This window comes from Lactuca sativa, chromosome 6 (assembly GCF_002870075.4).
Source record: "Lactuca sativa cultivar Salinas chromosome 6, Lsat_Salinas_v11, whole genome shotgun sequence".
In the NCBI taxonomy this organism is placed as follows: Eukaryota; Viridiplantae; Streptophyta; class Magnoliopsida; order Asterales; family Asteraceae; genus Lactuca; species Lactuca sativa.
In genome coordinates, this window is record NC_056628.2 from 138,359,014 (window position 1) to 138,378,496 (window position 19,483).

The following is a 19,483-nucleotide window of genomic DNA, read 5'->3' on the forward strand; positions in this document are numbered from 1 at the left end:
AAAAAATCCAAAATGCATAAAATATCAAAATATCAAATTACGATTATACCCTTGGCCTCTGAGGACACAATCGAACACTTGGATCACTTATACCATGACACCCGCATCTGAAATGGGCCAAATCCTTCCCTTCCCAAGGCCATAAGCCTCATGACCACTGAAGATTGGGCCACGGTCCCTAACAAAGAAGAAAATCCAAAATCAAGTGTTACAACTGTCCCCCACTTGAATTAGATTTGGTCCTCGAAATCACTCCTTACTAACACTCCTAACAAAACAACCATCCTGAGGTATGTAATCAAAAAATTATGCGCATAAGACAACCTTCCAAAGACAACCGAAACCCAAACCCAAACTTCCATCCTGAAGAAAAACAAACCCTATGCCCCCAAAGGAAACCACTTTTACTTCTTTGAAGCCTGAAATCCGCATTGGTCTGACTACCCGGCAGACCGCCCATGCTGTAACATTACCAAACCAAGCCTTTATTAAATAACAGACCAAACATAAACTTCTAACCCTGATCATCTTGATGCTACCGATAGAACAAAGTCGCTAACCCTAAATAGTTGCGGTGCACTTACACTTGACGGAAGGCTCATATAATCCTTCGAGTAAAAGATTCATCCTTGCAACGGTTAGACTCAAATGAGAGCTACGCAATAAGGTCAAATCAATTACCCCAAGATTATTTAATCCCGCTATAAGTAACTTAGTACTTTTGATCAACAAGCTACCCCAGACACATGAATCCCCAACTCTCCACTTTTTCTCGAGGCTTCACGCTGCCTTCTATCTGCTTTCCAAAAGTAATTGAGACCTCCTGGGTCCCAACTTATCTGCCAATTATCTGTAATACAAGATTCCCGTCCGGTTTCTGAGCCAACAAACAATCACACAGTTGCCCCACGCGACTTCCGAAAGAAAACTTCGACCGACAATAACTACCCGAACCATCTCGACACCAAACCCGATGCTAAGCTGAATGCTACAGGACCAAATGTAGTCTTACTTCATATCTGGTCTCCCCCGACCTACCAATTTCTTGATTCCAAACATGTTGTGGCCTTCCTACAACCTTGCGAACAGACCCACTTTGGACTAAACCATCTGGAGATATCCGTGAGCAATCACAGATTGTCACAATCTCCCTAATGAACAGGGACGACTGATAAATGTTACGGGATACCCCGTGGTCTTACAATACTCCCCACTAACTACTAGTGAATGCTATGTGTCACCCCACAGTCTTACAACACTTCCACGCTACCTCAACCACCGCTAAATGCCTTACCGCTAATCTGTCTATCCGGACACCATCCAGAGTCGAGCATGCAGTCGACCAAACACCCAAGCCAAACTCGGGTTACGACTGGAACCTCAACCTAGGTCCTCTAAAGCCCGCTATCTGCCCCACAAGATACGGACCCAATGTTGGGAGGTTTCCCGAACTCCCAACTCACCCAATCCTCAATCCAGACAGCCACTTGGACCGCTTTCCTCCCCAACGGGGATGCAAAACTTGTCCTAGCTTCACAACTGTTCTTGTTCCTGAATACCTGAATGATTCTCCCCCACTTTGGTTCGACTAAGTCTTCACGGAACTTGAGAATTGAAGGATTCCTAATCCTTGTTACCCTTTATTAATCAAACTACTGACAACCTGTGCTTACCAGTGCTAGTACTTAATCACTAGCCAAACACAAAGACCACACAACCTCTAAAGACCAGATGAACACTTCCCGAATCTTATCAAAACTGACAACTCCAGATGCCTTTAAATGATACCACACTCAACTTGCGAAGTCCAAATAACAGATGCTCAGACCAAAAGCTCGATGATAGACCATTTCCCTTGGCGCTTCCAAAAGCAAATCCAAGCACAATGGCTGAAATCATTGAATCTTAACGATGCTGGATAACACTAGTGTTCCATTGCTAGCCAAGCTCAATGATCACCCCAATTCTCGAAATTATGAAGGATGCTCTTGAACTCTTAACCAATTAGATAGTCCAAACCACCTCCCATATTACCATACTAATTCCTAGAGTTCTTATGTTGGCGATGAAAAACCATAACACTTGCCCCGACTGACGAATCTTCATCCCAACACCCATTCTTGAAGAATCCCTGAATCCTAATCGACTGCAACCTAAGAAAATATGAAAATACTCTGACGTTTCTGATGACCAAATCAACTCATGCAACTGTCACTACCATCTTCCCGCTACCCCTCTCCTTCTACCAATCCGCAAAACTTGAACCCACGGTTCTCTTAGAGGCACCTGCCGCTCTTACCGGAACCATTATTTAAACAGTTGAACCCTAATGATTACTAGAGAACCAACTTGCCGAATCTTGAACATAGACCTTCAACACAGTGCCCCTGAACCGATCTCGACCATAAACCAAGATAACACTGAACACTCCAAACCCGCTAAAAGGGAAACAACCTTTCACTAACCACTGCTAATTCATGGCATGCAATTGGCATATAACATTTCTTGAAGATATAACCCAAACATAAGCATATCATTAAACCCAAAGATACACTTACCCAAACTGATGCAAGATTCCAACAACAAATACATATAAAACCGAAAAGAAAGCAAAAGATAATATACCCGCAACCTCGTCTGAAGAAACCTCGAATCCCCCTTCTTGCCAAAGTACCTACGATAAAAACTGAGTTGCCCCAACCACTGAGCAGGGGCAATTCGCCCTTATATGACTAGGCTGATGACAATGATTCCATAAATCTACTTCCAATGTGAATTCTTGGCGATTGTGACCCTTCCATCCGCACCTACCGCACTTAGACCTACTGCACACATCCTCCCATGTCCCCTCATCCTGCATGCACTCATCTCGACCCCTCGGGTATCTAACACCAGCTATAGCAGCGTCCAACTGCCCTGATCGTCCAACCATGCCAGGAGTCTGTTTCCTCTTCCTTAGCTGACTATCTAAACTAATCTCCTGCTCCTGGGTTAACCCGACCACCTCATCGACTGCCTGAATAGCTGAGGCCTGACCCTAGATCCCGATGGCCAATCTATTAGTGACATGCCAAAAGATGTCAGGTAACTCCTCGTGGAGAGCTCACAAAACCGCTGCGGCAATCCAATCTTGTGGTTGAATCTCCTAAAGACATGGTGCACAACTCACCTCCGATCCCAAACGACAAAAACTAACAATATGATCCTCCTTTATGAAGGGTCTTGGGGATCCACAAGCTTCGGGCTCCAGATGAGCTCCCAACTGCCCTGCTGTAATCTCAGCCTGAGAGGTCCCAAGTTGACTGTCCAATACCTCCAAAATCCCATCCTTGACTGAACCAAAGATCACAAAATTCTGCTCCAACATACCGCATGTAATCCCCGATGAGATGAACTCCTGCATCTGCTCGCTAATCGGCTCAGCACCTGCACCTGAGCCGGAACCCAAACCAAAACCAGAACTAGAACTTAATCCACCTCCTTGAGTGCTCATCTCCAAAGTGAAATACATCATGCCAAATATCGAAACATCCTTAAGAACTCTCATCCCATAAGCTTCTTAGATTCTCCAAGACTCTCACTAATTCGAGTATGGATCCCGTGCTTCCAGTAGTACGGGTCCAATACTACCTTCCACACCTATCCATACTTTCCTCAGCAATCATCCCGAATCCCTTAATTCACTTTCTCAACAAAAGCACCAAAACTCACTAAACCGCACCACTAAACTTACTGATGTATATCCTAGGCTCTCCTAGGTTCCCGACCCCACCCAGTCCTCAGCTACTGAAGGACTCCCACCAAAGTCAATCAATTTCCTCATGAATACAGTCACATGCAACAAAGATCAGATAATCCTTCGAGTAAAAGACTCAACCCTAGAATGGTTGGACTCAAACGAGAGCTATGCAATAAGGTCAAATCCATCACTCTAAGATTATTTAACTTGTGGTACATGTAACTTAGCATATTTACTTAGCAGTCAATTCACATTACTAAGAGTCCTACAAAGCACAAAGCAAGCAACATTTAGACAATGGAAAAATCTAACCAACATACTCTAATCAAGCCATTCTATCCACTTATCCGGAAACAATTCTAGCATGAAATTCTAAAGCTCATACAATCAGGCATATAAAGGCATCTCTCCTATCACATAATACTGAGCAGATCCTTATCCCTAATCTAGCATGCAATTCTCATAATCATAGCATATATAATAATAAACACGTATTGGTATTTTGGGAACCACTTACTTGAGCTCGACCGATTGCACGCATCACACCCCTTTCTTGTTTAAAAATTCCCTTTTTAATTAGATGTTCCTTTTATAAATTATTTCACCAAACCCTCAGTTTGAGTTCAAGCACATCCGAGAGTATGCTTGAATCCATTAAACCAAAGCTCTAATACCAACTTCTAACGACCCAAAAATCATAGGTAAAAATTTCATTTTAATATAGTAAAAACACTTTAATAACTTTGTTCCAGACATTGAAAGCATTCCAAAGAAACAATTATCAGAGTCTAATCCCAAAGATCACATTCTGTGGAAATCACGGGTGTATGCGCTGCGATCGCCCCGAGCCCCATTTTATTTGAAAACTAGAGTACCTGAAACAATACTGAAAACATAAGCACAAAGCTTAGTGAGTTCCCCAAATACCGCATACCATTCAACAAAACTATTGCCAAACATATCTGGGTGCTGGCCTCCCCTTCAGTCTATTTCAACCGGATACCGCCGGGCATATCTGGGTGCTAGCCTCCCCTTCGGTCTATTCCAACCGGATACTGCCGAACATATCTGGGTGTTGGCCTCCCCTTCGGTCTAGTCCAACCGAATATCGCCGAGCATATTTGGGTGCTGGCCTCCCCTTCGGTTTATTCCAACCGAATACTAGGTCTATTTCACCCCTATCAGTACCACAACATTACATAAAAATATAATCAGGGAGACATCAACAAATACTGGCAAACCAGACAATTATCATAAAGATAATCATCTTACTATAAACATCAACTAGTGGGCTGACATTAGTGCTTTCAACCCACGAATTCTGCGAAGGGAGACTCACATCGAATGTAGAAGCTTACATAACGTAGAAGCTAAGATAACTAGATCCTTAACTGCTGTCCTGACGACTTTCCGAGCTCCAATAAATTTCAAAAGATGTGAAATTTCTGGATCTACAAGCTTCCTCCAGGAAATGAGTCATCAACTTTCTTCTTCTCTTACAAAAACAACCATAAACACTCTTCTCCAAGCTCCAAATGCTCACTCAAGGCACTCTGGGGTTTCTATGATGTTAAAAGGGGTGGAGGCTGACCTAAAATGGCCTCAGGAAGGATATAATGTTGCTTATATAGGGTATAAGTCGAGAAATTAGGGTTTGGTGCTGAAAGGAGTACGCCCCGCGTACCCCTTTGTATGCCCTGAGTACTCAAGAAACACCCGCGATCTTCTCGCCTTGTACGCCCTGCGTACATGACCGGTACGTCCTGCATACTCGATGCCTCATAAAACCCTAGAATTTCTTCCGGCCATAACTCCTTCGTTCTAAGCCTGTTTCCAACGAACTTTATATCCACAAAAAGGTGGCGATAAGCCTTATGCTTCTAACAACATGCCTAAGCCTAAGAAAAACCTCCCGAACAAAATCCAAAATCCATTAAAGATCGAGATATCAAATTACGATTATACCCTTGGCCTTCGAAGACACAATCGAACACTTGGATCACTTATACCATGATACCCGCATCCAAAATGGGCTGCATCCTTCCCTTCCTAAGGCCCTAAGCCTCCTGATCACTGAAGATTGGGCTGTAGTCCCGAACAAAGAAGCAAATCTGAAACCGAGTGTTACATTTCCTCAGCTTGAGTTCTGAAACACCTGAGAGTGTGCCCGAATCCCTTAAACCAAGACTCTGATACCAACTTGTAACAGCCCAAAAATACAGATAAAAATTTGCTTTTTTTTTTTTTTAAAATAGAAAGTATAATCATAATTTGTTTCTAAAAATCCATTACGTCATTTAATTTCCAAATATCAGAGTATCAATATCGATAAATGAGGAAATTGATGGGAGTGAATATTTCGCCATCAAGCCAGGCCCTTCCCCTCAGTACCGGAAGTAATTGAAAACACCCAAATAATCTGTAAGCAAAAGCTTAGTGAGTTCCCAAAATACGACATAACATATAACCACAGAATACCACACCACATACATAAGATTGCCATGGGCTACCCCCATGGTCTGATATCCAAGTGCCATGTGCTACCCCCATGGTCTTTCCCGGGAATGCCATGGGCTAGCCCCATGGTCTAATATCCAAGTGCCATGGGTTACCCCATGGTCTTCACACAAGTGCCACGGGCTACTCCCGAGGTGTTCAGATAATGAATTGCATAACAATTGTCAATCCACATGTCATATAATGGGCCGACATTGGTACCTTCGACCCATTGATATAGTAAGAAGACTCACCTCAAACTGCTGATAAAAATAGTGCTCGGCTATCGGTCCATATATCTCACACTGAATATACACATGTTAACCTAATAAGAATTAAGCCACAAACTCAAGGCATAGGCCAAAACCCTAAGTCCAAACTCCTCTATTAAGGCCCAAAAGTCTTTCTCTATTAATGGGCCTAACATCCAAGATCAAAAAAAAATTTATGGGCTACAATGCCTAAAAGGCCCAACCATGCCACCTATGGTCCAACAATAAGTTCAAAGGCCCAAATTGTAACATCCTGGATAGTGTGACATCCCCAAAATCACGGCCAGAAAAGACCGGTTTAATTTATGCTTTAAAAATAATTTCAGAGTAATACTTTGATTAAAAGAGTAGCAGAATTTGTTCCCAAAACACAATATGATAAAATAAAGTTTATCAAATCATTTCTTAAAGAAATATATTTTCATTATATAACAAAAGTCGGGATTTCATGTTTCGATACATACCAAAAGCATAAACAGTACGACATAGACCTTAAAACAGTTATTTACAACTACTGGTCTATAAACAAAAATATCTTCACAAGTTGTCCAACTTATGCTCTCGCGTCACTACCTATAATATAAAGAAACCGAGTGGGTCAGGCCTGGGAGCCTGGTGAGCATATTGGGTTTTCAACCCATAATAAATAATTATATTTAACTTCACCAACCAACAATAGCCCGATTACCCATTCCAGTTATCCTCACTTTACGCCCCTAAAACAACTATTACAAGGGACCTAATCTAGGTTTTTTCATCGGGATGGGCATTACTGCAAAGGGGCTTCCTCAAAAATAAATGTCCTAAAGGCAACCATGAGGGGGATAGAGTACATCGGTGAACACATCGTTCACAACACCTACAGGTTATGAACTTGCCAGCGTTCCACTGGACTGTCTAGAAAGAGTCCGTGGTCATCATCGATACTCTGCTAGATGACTAGATTAACAACAAAATCGAGACCTCTCATCATTTTATTTCTTCACACATCCACTATCTACCTATGTTCTACCCAACATATTTGTAGATAAAAATGTGTGTGTGTGTGTGTGTGTGTATATATATATATACACACACACAACATAAAACATGTATAAAACATTCAATCAATACTCATTTCAAATAACACATAACATATAAACACATAGCACATATTTTATGGAAACACTTCGTATTTATTTGTTAGAAGAAAGTAACTACACACTCACTTGATAAGATGATTATCGGACATCATTACAGATCTACAAGTAGCAATTCTTCAATGAAACCAGGAGATCTTCACAAACACTGGGCTTCTTGCGGGCAGAGCTTCTGCTCGAAACTATTTTCTTCTCAGGATCTTTAGAGCATCGGGACTTGCTTCGGGTGTCGGGATGATACCGGGGCTTCGAGGGCATAACTTGCACGTAAAATGAGGTAATATGGGTGAGAGAGAAGAAATTTGGCAACCAAACTCGGCTGCCTTCATGTTCTATTTATAGGGTGCTGAACCCCTGATTATGCTGGGCGGAACCCCAAAGTACGCTGGGCGTACTCTCCTATCGACATGTACGCTAGGCGTATTCCTCGTATGCTGGGCGTACTGTGTGGATAAGATCGGAGGCTTTCGAGGCTGCGATGTGGCTCATCCGTGGCCAAGAACACGAGTATGCTGGGCGTACTCCCTTACACTGGGCGTACTCCGCATTTTCAAACTTCAAAAATTTGTAACTTTCGCATACGAGCTCCATTTTTGATGATCTTTATATCCACGTGTAGGTGAGACTATGCTTTACAAATGCATTTAGACTCCGTCGGCTAATTTTGACTTTATTTTTATTATATTATTTTTAGTAGGCCGGGACAGGAATACTCCGTTAGAAATTCATAACTTCTTCATCTGACGTCCATTTTCATTTGTCTTTCTTCCGTTACACTACTATTGACGATATCTTCGATTCTCGTTTAGATTGTTTCGGCTAGAAATCACTCGATCTCAAATCCGAACTTCGGATTGCATACTGTTAAGCTGAAACTTAGAAAAATCATAACTTCCTCATACGAAGTCAGATTTGGACGTTCTTTTTATGCACGCTCTCAGTTTAACGAACTCTACGACTTTTATTTAGATCACTAAGGCCAAATATCGCTCTATCGTAAATTCACTATTTACTTCATGCAGTGTCGTACCGGTTTTGTCGCGAAACTTTGACAGGTCATAACTTCTTCGTTATAACTCGGATTTCAGCATTCTTTATACATTCGGAAACCTTGTCACGACTACTGCAACTTCCTTCATAGCTATTGGGTTTATCTAACATTTTATTTTATCGCTTATTTTTATCCTTAATTCATTTAAGTCACACAATTAAGCATAAAACACATAATACTCAAATCATATATTTTTATTATTATTTCAAAATGGGTTACGAAGGTTAACCTAGACTATTACATCAACATTAATGCCTAGCCTAGAAACACGGGCGTTACAGATAGTTTTGTGATTTAAGGCCAGTGGGCCTTAATCCGAGTATGAGAAGGTTTTGAGGCTTTGAAAGAGAAAGGTTTAGACCCTTTTGGGATGTGGGTAAGGTAGGTTGTGTGATAAAAGAGGTTGGTTTGTGCTTTAGAGCCCAAATGTATTGCTAAAGGTGTTGGTTCGGGCTTTTCATGAATTTTGGATCTGAGTTTAAGTGGGCTTCAGGAGGAATAAAGTTGATAGAAGTGTAGGGCTTCTTGTTACCTTTTCTTGGATATAAGGATCGTCAAAAACAGATTTATAAAGAAGAAGTTATGGCCTTCAGAAGTTTTGTGGTTTCAGGCTTAGCCGAGTACGCTGGGCGTACACAAAGCATACACTGGGCGTACTAGTGAAAAAGGAAGTACGCTGGGCGTACTGACCAAGGGTGGTCGTGAATGTTCTTTGGAGTATGCTGGGCGTTTAGTGATTGATATCTTAGAGGAGCTGGTAAAGTAAAGACAGATCAGACCTGAACCGTATTTTAGGGTCTTGGACCCTGTTTAAGCTCCTTATCTCATAACCTAACCCTAATACCTTCAGCCTCCATCCCTCTAAACCCTTGAAATCGATCCTAAGCCTCCATTTGAGTGATTCTTGAGAATTTTGATGATTTAGTGAGTTTTTGGTGCATATTGTGGAAGAAGGAGTTCCTCGAGGAAGCATTGCTTGGCTTGGAGCTTGTGGATCCAAGCCCTAATCAGGTTGATCTAGCTCTAGAAAGCATAAAGTTTGAATCTTGGTGGCTTTCTCATGCGGATCTAGTGGGGTGATGAATTGTTATGTTTGGCTTTGGAAAAAGAAGGAGCTTTGAAAGAGAATAGCTTGAGCATTTTGCTTTTGGATCTATGCTCTTCTCTTGTTGGTCCATCCAGAGGTATCAAGCTCTAAACTTGCTTATTGTTGTGCTATTTTTTGTTTTGGGTCCATTTTAGGGTTTTTGGTCTCAAAGCTTGAAGCTTTATGAGTTGTTGAACTCCAGAACCTAATATATGTCCCTTTAAGTGTTTTTATTGAAGAGGATTCATAAAAATGAGGCCTTGGACGTTAGAACCACCTCATGCATAAGATATGAGCATTTTTCGAAGTAAAGAGTAAGAGTTTTTGTGTTTGGGACTTCATCTGCCATGCAAATGCTTAAAGTCACGAGTTTTATTGTGTATGAGCCTTTATGGAGACCAGATCTAGAGTATAGCCATGGTCTTAACAGATTAAGACCAAGGGAGTGGAGATAGCAATCCTGGACGTACGCTGAGCGTAATTCTAGTACACCCCATGTACTGACGAAGTGTCCTCGATGGCCAATCTGAATTCATGAGTACACTGAGCGTACCCAGGGAGGTATGCCCCGCGTAACCTCACTGTGGACTTTTGGGCTAAGTCTCATTTTGGGCCTTGAGTGTTGGGCCTGGAGTTTGGGACTGGTTGTAATAGAGTTTTAGACCAGAGGAATATGTATATATATATATATATATATATATATATATATATATATATATATATATATATATATATATATATATATATATATATATATATATATATGCTTTGGGCCCTTGGGTGGGCTTGCCATTTAGGTCCATTTATTATTTGGGCCTTGGTGGGCTACCTTTATACCTAATGAGTGAGAGTTTGGAGTTAGTTCCTAATTGGGTGAATTGTGGGTTTGGCTCAGAGATAGAGGCTGGTGCGCAACAACAACATTTTTAGGGGTTGTTCATCATCCGAGGTGAGTCTTCTCACTATACTTTACCAAGAGTGGTAATTATGTGTGACCAGAGGGTCTTATGTGCTTGCTTGAGTTATGAGATACATAGAACGAATTGGAGGGTCCAACGAACTATGAGACTGGATGGTCCTCACTTAGACCGCACCGGAGGGTCCAACGAGCAGTGAGACCCGAGGGTCCTCACTGAGACCAGACCATAGGGTCCAACGAGTTGTGGGACTAGAGGGTCCCACTGAGACACATTGACCGTAGGGTCTTACCGACCTATAGCCTCGAGTGGCTAATTATTTGTGCGTGATATTTTGGGGAACTCACTAAGCTTCGTGCTTAGCGTGTTATGTGATATGCGTTTCAGGATTTTTCAGGATCGTGGGAAGGCACCGACTTGATTGTACACACCAGAGTAGGAGTTATATTTTTAGTATCCTGGAGTACGAATCAAACAATTATGGAGTTATGTTTTGTAAATTAAATCAATGAGATTTTTGTGAAATGTGTTACGAGAATTATATGATTTTAAAATGAAAATTTTGTTTGAAAATTTACGCTGTTACACAAATACTCTAATATATCCAGGCCCTAGGCTAAGTAGGGCCCAAATGGATCAAAGGCCTAATGAAAGCCCAAAACTCACTGAAAGTGTACGCCCAACATACATCATCAATACACTTAACGTACTGAGTTCTTTGGAGGTACGCACAATGTATAAACTAGTACGCTTAACGTATAAGCTACTTTGCACAAAAAGCCATTAAGTTCTTAATTCATGAAGCCACTTCGTCTGATTCCAGATCTTGGTCATCTTAAAGGTCCTAGGGCATAAAGTTGGTAACTTTATGCCTTTGCATGCCATATGGGAACCCAACACCTCATTTTATCCATTAAGACTCCCTTTAAGATCTTAAACTCATGCATGGTGCCATAACAACCATCAAGTTAGAATTTTTATGCTTTTACCATGCCAAAGGAACTTAGATCTAACATTTCTAACCTCTGGAGTTGCTCAAACTCACAAAAATGATCCATGGACCAAAAATGGACTTATTACCAAACCCTAACTCAAACTAGCAAAAGGACAAGCAAGGTCTGGACTTTTTACCTCCAAAAGTTCCGCAAGATGAAGTAGATGCAGGATCTAGAAGCTCAACCATGTCCAAGACTTGATCACCACCTTCTCCTTCTTGCAAACACACTAAAATGGCCACCAAAATCACTTTTAAGCTCAAGAATCACACTCACTTGCAAACTAGGGTTTAGGTACGATAAGAGGCAATAAAAGCTGTTTAGGTTAGGTCCAAATGGCATAAGAGTGTTAAAATAGGGTTCATGTGTGACATCCCCTAATTTCTCGGCCAGAAAAGACCGATTTAATTTATGCTTTTTAAAATAAAATCAGAGAAATCTTTTTAAAAGATGTTGCGGAATTTGTTCCCAAAACAAAACATGATAAAAATCTATCAAACCTTCTTTAAGAAATGTATCGTTTCATTTCATATCAAAACCTCGGGATGTCATGTTCCGATACAGATCAAAAGCATAAACAAGACATTATAAGCCTTTCAACACTTATTTATAACTACTGACCTATAATCCAAAAATCCCTCATCGTCCTCCGACTATGCTCGGGGTCCACTACCTGTAACATAAAAAGCTGAGTGGGTTAGGCTTGGGAGCTTGGTGAGCATATAGGGTTTTCAACCCACAATAATAATAAACTTACTAAGTTCATCAATCAACAATAACCCTGATTACCCGTTCCTGTTATCCTTACTTTACGTCCCTAAACACTTATCACAAGGGACCTTGCCTAAAGAATATTATCGGGATGGACACTACTACTAAGGGGTTTCCTCAGCCATACATGTCCTAAAGGCAACTATGAGGGGGATGGAGTACAACGAATGAACACTCTTAGTTCATTAACACCTACAGGTTGCGGGCCTGCTAATGTTTCCCACTCGACTGTCTAGAAAGTCCGTGGTTGTCATCCAAACTCCGCTAGATGACTGGATCTCAAAACACATCGAGGCCTCTCATCACTTTTATTTTATCACACATCACTATCTACCCATGTTTTACCCAACATATTTGTAGATAAAAATACATATATAGTTTAAAACTTGTATAAAACGTCAATTCAACAGTCACCTCAGTTAAACAATTAATATAATTACACGTAGCACGTATATCATGTAAAATACTTCATATCTAGGTGTAAGATGAAGGTGACTATACACTCACATGATTTGATGATAATCGAGCAACAATTCGTTGCTTAAAACGATCGTTTCTAATAAAACCGAGAGTTTTATTGAGAAACCGGGCTCTACAATGGTCGGGCTTCGAAACCGACAAGATAAATTTTCCGGGCTTCTCGGGCACTTCGTGGAGTATTCCGGGCTTTGGAATAAGTACCGGGGCTTCATGGGATTCTAAGATGAAGAAAATAAGAAGAAAGGGGTGAAAGATGGCAAAATCTCAAAAGTATCCGAAAAGGCTCGCAGGAGGCTTCTATTTATAGGAGTCTGAAGTCGGCTCCGGGGGTGGGGTCCGCAGGCGAAGGTGCGCAGATGGCAGCACGTGCGAGGGCCTCGGTGGCGGTTGCTGATTGGACCACGCTTCTGATGCGAGGGGTTGCGACAAGAGGCGGATTCAGAAGCGAGGCGCGTCAGATAACTATTGGAACTCAGCTTCGGTTGAATCAGAAGAGCACACGGAGCAACACGGGGCAGTCTCGCATGCGAGGTGACTCATCAAAATTTCGGACACGTGGCACATGCGAGGCGAGGACACGTGGAAAAAGTGTGACTATGCGAATTTTCTCGATTTTTGTGCAAAAACTTCTAAAATCCATAACTTTCGCATATGAGCTCCATTTTTGACGTTCTTTATATGCACGCGTAGGTAAAATTACGCTCTACAATTTTTGTTTAGACTTGGTCGACTAATTTTGACTTTAATTTTTATATTATTATTTTTAACAGACCAGGACAGGAAATCCGTTAAAAATTGATAACTTCTTCATCCGTCGTCCATTTTCGTCAGACTTTTTACCGTTGTGCTACTAATGAAGAGACCTTCAATTCTCGTTTAGGTTGTGTCGGCTAAAAATAATTCGATCTAAAATTCGAGTTTTTAGCTGTCTACTGCTAAGCTGAAACTTCGAAAGATCATAACTTCCTCATACGAAGTCAGATTTGGGCGTTCTTTTTATCGAACTTCTCGGTTTAACGAATACTATGACTTTCGTTTAGATCACTAAGGCTAAAAAGTAGTTTATCAAAAACTCACTTTTTAGGACATTCAGCAATGTGCCGGTTTTGTCGCGAAACTTCGACATGCCATAACTTCTTCGTTACAACTCGGATTTTGGTATTCTTTATATCCCCAAAATCCTTGTTTCGACCACTACAACTTTATGTAAAGATATCGAGCTTATCTCACACTTTAATTTTGACGCTTATTTTTATTCTTAATTAATTAAACCCTAATAATTAAGCATAAAACACATAATTCACATAATATTCACATAATTCCTTTTCATTTCTTCGAAATGAGTTAGAAAGGTTAACCTAGACTATCACCTAAATATAAATTCCTAGGCTAGAAACACGAGTGTTACAATTCTCTCCCCTTAGGATGATTCCGTCCCCGAAATCATATATCACCAAACAAATGCGGGTAGCGACTCATCATGTCACTCTTCGTTTCCCAAGTGAGATTTGGCCCACTCGTATGTTTCCAACGCACAAGCACTAAATCGACCATCTTGCGTCGCAACTTCTTAGTCTTACGGTCAACGATTACCTCAGGTTCTTCAATCAACCTCTTGTTTTCATCCAACCTTAACTCAGAAATCGGAATTATGTCGGGCACATCTCCCGTGAACTTTCTTAAATAACACACATGAAAGGTCTTATGAATACCCTCCAGTTCTTCCGGTAATTCTAGCTTGTAAGCTTGATTCCTGATCCTCTAAAGAACTTTAAATGGTCCAATAAACCTTGGACTCAATTTTCCCCTTTTACCAAATCTTATAAGTCCCTTCCACGGCGAGACTTTAAGAAAAACCGAATCTCCAACTTCAAAGGTTATCGATTGTCTTTTCTTGTTAGCATAACTCTTTGTCGATCTTGAGTAGCTAACATTCTTTCCCTTATCACTTTCAACTTTTCAGCAGTCTGATGGACTATTTCAGGTCCCATAAACTGCTTTTCCCCAGCTTCCAGCCAACATGATGGCGTTCGACACTTTTCCCCATACAAAGCGTGATAAGATGTCATCTTAATGCTTGAGTGGAAACTATTATTATAGGATAATTCTACTAGAGGTAAGTGTTCATCCTAGTTACATTGGAATTCTAGGGTACATGCTCTCAACATATCCTCCAATGTTTGAATCGTTTGTTCGCTCTGACCATCTGTTTGTGGATGGTAAGCTGTACTCAAACACAACTTGGTACCCAATTACTCTTGTAGACTCCTCCAAAATCTTGAGGTAAAACGGCTGTCACGATCAGATACAATCGTTAATGGAACACCATGAAGCCTCACAATTTCCTTCATGTAAGAATTCGCAAGTTTATCCATAGACCATTTCTCGTTGGCTGCTATGAAATGTGCACTCTTAGTGAAGCGATCAACGACCACCCAAATCATGTCGTGACCGTTCCTTGTTTTGGACAGTTTAGTCACAAAATCTATGGTGATGTCTTCCCATTTACCCATGGGTACGGGTAAAGGTTCTAAACTCCCATACAGTTTCTGATGTTGTGCCTTAACCCTAGCACAAGTTACACACTCGGCTACATACTTAGCAACATCGAGCTTCATCATCGGCCACCAATAATAGGGCTTTAGATCCCTATACATTTTTGTACTGCTGGGATGAATCGAGTATATAGTCTTGTGAGCTTCTTCCATCAGAAGATCTCTTACTCCACTCGTCTTAGGTACCCAAATCCTATCTTGGAATACCTTCAACCCTTGGTTGTTTGTACCGAATGCTAACGTTTTGCCCAAATGTTCTTCCTTCCGGTCATTTTTCTCTGAAGCTTCCTCTTGAGATTTCTTTATACTTTCCACAATTGTCGAGACAAATTCAATTTTCAACACTCGTGGCCTTTTGTTTTCAAGGTTTACCTTCCGACTGAGAGCATCAGCAACAACATTTGCTTTACCAGGGTGGTAAAGTATCTCACAGTCATAGTCCTTGAGTAACTCTAGCTAGTGTCGTTGCCTCATGTTTAATTCCTTCTGATTAAAGAGATATTGAAGACTCTTATGATCAGTGAAAAGTTTACACTTAGTACCATAAAGATGATGCCTTCATATATTTAAGGCGAATACTACAGCTGCCAACTCCAGATCATGAGTGGGGTAGTTCTTTTCATGCTCTTTCAATTGCCTCAATGCACACACTATCACTTTATCTCTTTGGGTCAGAACAAAACCTAACCCAACTCCAGAGGCATCACTTTAAACTGTGAAGTCATCAACCCCGTCAGGTGACAAAAGAGTCGGTGCTTCACACGACGTCTTCTTTAACTTCTCAAAGCTTCCTATGTTTCTCATTCAAAGTATAGACAACTCCTTTGTGGGTCAAAGCTGTCAATGGAGTCGCGATTGAAGAAAAGCCTTGGATAAATCAGCGATAATATCTAGCTAATCCTAAAAAGCTTCATATCTTCATAGGACCTTCAATTGTAACCTTCGAGTTACAAAATAAATCCTTATTGAGGACTCCTTCTTCTTCTTGGAATAAGTACTTTCCTTCATTTATTGTAATAGACCGATGGGTCATGTTCTAATGATCTCTCATTGCATACTGCACTAATTAGACTCAGATCTCCTAGGGACAAATTTCAAAACAAATTATACCTTCCTTCATGTTCTAATGTGATACAATCACAGTTCGACATATAGCATTTCTAACTACCAACTTCTTTAACAATGAGTGCGATACTTCTATTGATCACTTTGATCATCTTTCACTTCAATCTTCTAGCTTAAGTCAAATGTTACATCAAAATTGGTTCTCTAAACCACATAATAAACTCATCGTAGTCGGACTCGATTCGATATGACCTCTAAGGTCGGAATAACAATCATCTTCTTAGTCATTACCGAAATGATGGTAACGACAGACTAGAACAAGACGGAATCAAATAATAGCTCCTTGGTAACCTTGTGACTTTCCCTGATCCAAGCGTGAGTCCTATGCTTCCAGTAGTATAGATCTCTACTACTATTCACACCTACTCATACTCGTCCCAAGTACTGTCTTGCAGTCCCCAAGTCCTAAAAGCACAAAACAATTTAACACATACGAATGTGTCCAATTAATCATAAAATTTTCCTAGACTCTACTAGGACTTCTTCCATGCATATCTTCAATGATCAACTCTACTTCAACTTGGTTGGTGATGGAAATTCCGGACGATGGGACAACTTTAAGAATTACACCAATCGTTCCATTCATCAAATGACAAAACAAGGGTTTATTTTATTTCCTTGAAATGATTACACAAAGGTTCAAGTTTACCCTATACTATGCCTCTCATAGGCTAAACCACTTGTTACTATTCACATTACTACTTCGTAACTTGATCTTCGGGTATCAAGTCTTTACTTCTACTTCCTAGCGTTAATAATCGCTTCGTCAAGGATATCCTGAAATTCCTTTGGCGTTGGTGGTGCACCTGGCCTTGTTACTTCATTGTTCTTCGGATAGTTCTTAGAAATATGGCCTTCTTCTTTACATACATAATACACCTCCTTGGGAATCATACACTTATTAGCGTAATGCCCTATTTCTCCACACCTAAAGCACTTCACCTTCCAGTCACAATTCCCAGAGTATTTATTTTTGCACTTTTCGCACCATTTTCCTTTACCTTTTCTTTTGCTAGACTTTGAGGATATGTTGCTCTTGTTGGGCCTTGAAGACCCCTCAAATTTCCTCTTCTTGCCAACTTCAACTTTGTTGGCGGTTCTGTCATTGATCATTTCTTCAATAGACTTAGCAACCCTAATAGTTGCCTCAAGAACAGATGCCTGACATACTGGCACAGTAAGTTCATCCTTACTTTGTTGAAGTAAACGTTTTGTTTCTTCCATTTGTTCACCTAACATCTTACGCACCATTGCCTGCACCCCAGTCATTGCGATTGGCTCAGGCTGTGGATTATCACTTTCGAACCCACTTTGAGTACTCGCCATTTCGATCTATACACCAATCGTAGGTGAATTTAGATCTTCACTTTCGTTAGACGTTAAGTCTTTGTTATCACTCCGAAACGTTTATATGTTAGTTCCAATATCGTAGTCATACATTTAGAATCCTACACACATAAGGTTTCCAGATCCAGTCGGCAACAGACCATAGATCCGAACAAATAATAGCATCATTATAGCTATAACACAAAACATTTAGCACATAAAAGCATTTTAGGCATCCTTCCTAAAATAAACTAGTGCTAGTGTCTAAATTATGGCCGGGAAATTAGGGGATGGACACTACTGCTAAGGGGTTTCCTCAGCCATACATGTCCTAAAGGCAACCATGAGGGGGATGGAGTATAGTGAATGAACACTCTTAGTTCATTAACACCTACAGGTTGCGGGCTGCTAATGTTTCCCACTGGACTGTCTAGAAAGTCCGTGGTTGTCATCCAAACTCCGCTAGATTACTGGATCTCAAAACACATCGAGGCCTCTCATCACTTTTATTTTATCACACATCACTATCTACCCATGTTTTACCCAACATATTTGTAGATAAAAATACATATACAGTTTAAAACTTGTATAAAACGTCAATTCAACAGTCACCTAAGTTAAACAATTAATATAATTACACGTAGCACGTATATCATGTAAAATACTTCATATCTAGGTGTAAGATGAAGGTGACTATACACTCACATGATTTGATGATAATCGGGAAACAATTCGTTGATTAAAACGACCGTTTCTAATAAAACCGAGAGTTTTATTGAGAAACCGGGCTCTGCAAAGGTCGAGCTTCGAAACCAGAAAGATAAATTTTCCGGGCTTCTCGGGCACTTCATGGAGTATTCCGGTCTTTGGAATAAGTACCGGGGCTTCGGGGGATTCTAAGATGAAGAAAATATGAAGAAAGGGGTGAAAGATGGCAAAATCTCAAAAGTATCCGAGAAGGCTCGCATGAGGCTTCTATTTATAGGAGTCTGAAGTCAGCTACGGTGGTGGGGTCCACAGGCGAAGGTGCGAAGATGGCAGCATGTGCGAGGGCCTCGGTGGCGGTTGCTAATTGGACCGTGCTTCTGATGCGAGGGGTTGTGACAAGAGGCAAATTCAGAATCGAGGCGCGTCAGATAGCTATTGGACCTCAACTTCGGTCGAATCAGAAGAGGACATGGAGCGACACGGGGCAGTCTCACATGCGAGGTGACTCATCAGAATTTCGGACACGTGGCACATGCGAGGCGAGGACACGTGGCAAAAGCGTGACTATGCGAATTTTCTCGATTTTTGTGCAAAAACTTCTAAAATCCATAACTTTCGCATACGAGCTCCATTTTTGACATTCTTTATATGCACGCGTAGGTAAAATTACACTCTACAATTTTCGTTTAGACTTCGTCGGCTAATTTTGACTTTAATTTTTATATTATTATTTTTAATAGACCGGGACAGGAAATCCGTTAAAAATTCATAACTTCTTCATCCGACGTTCGTTTTCATCAGACTTTTTACCGTTGTGCTACT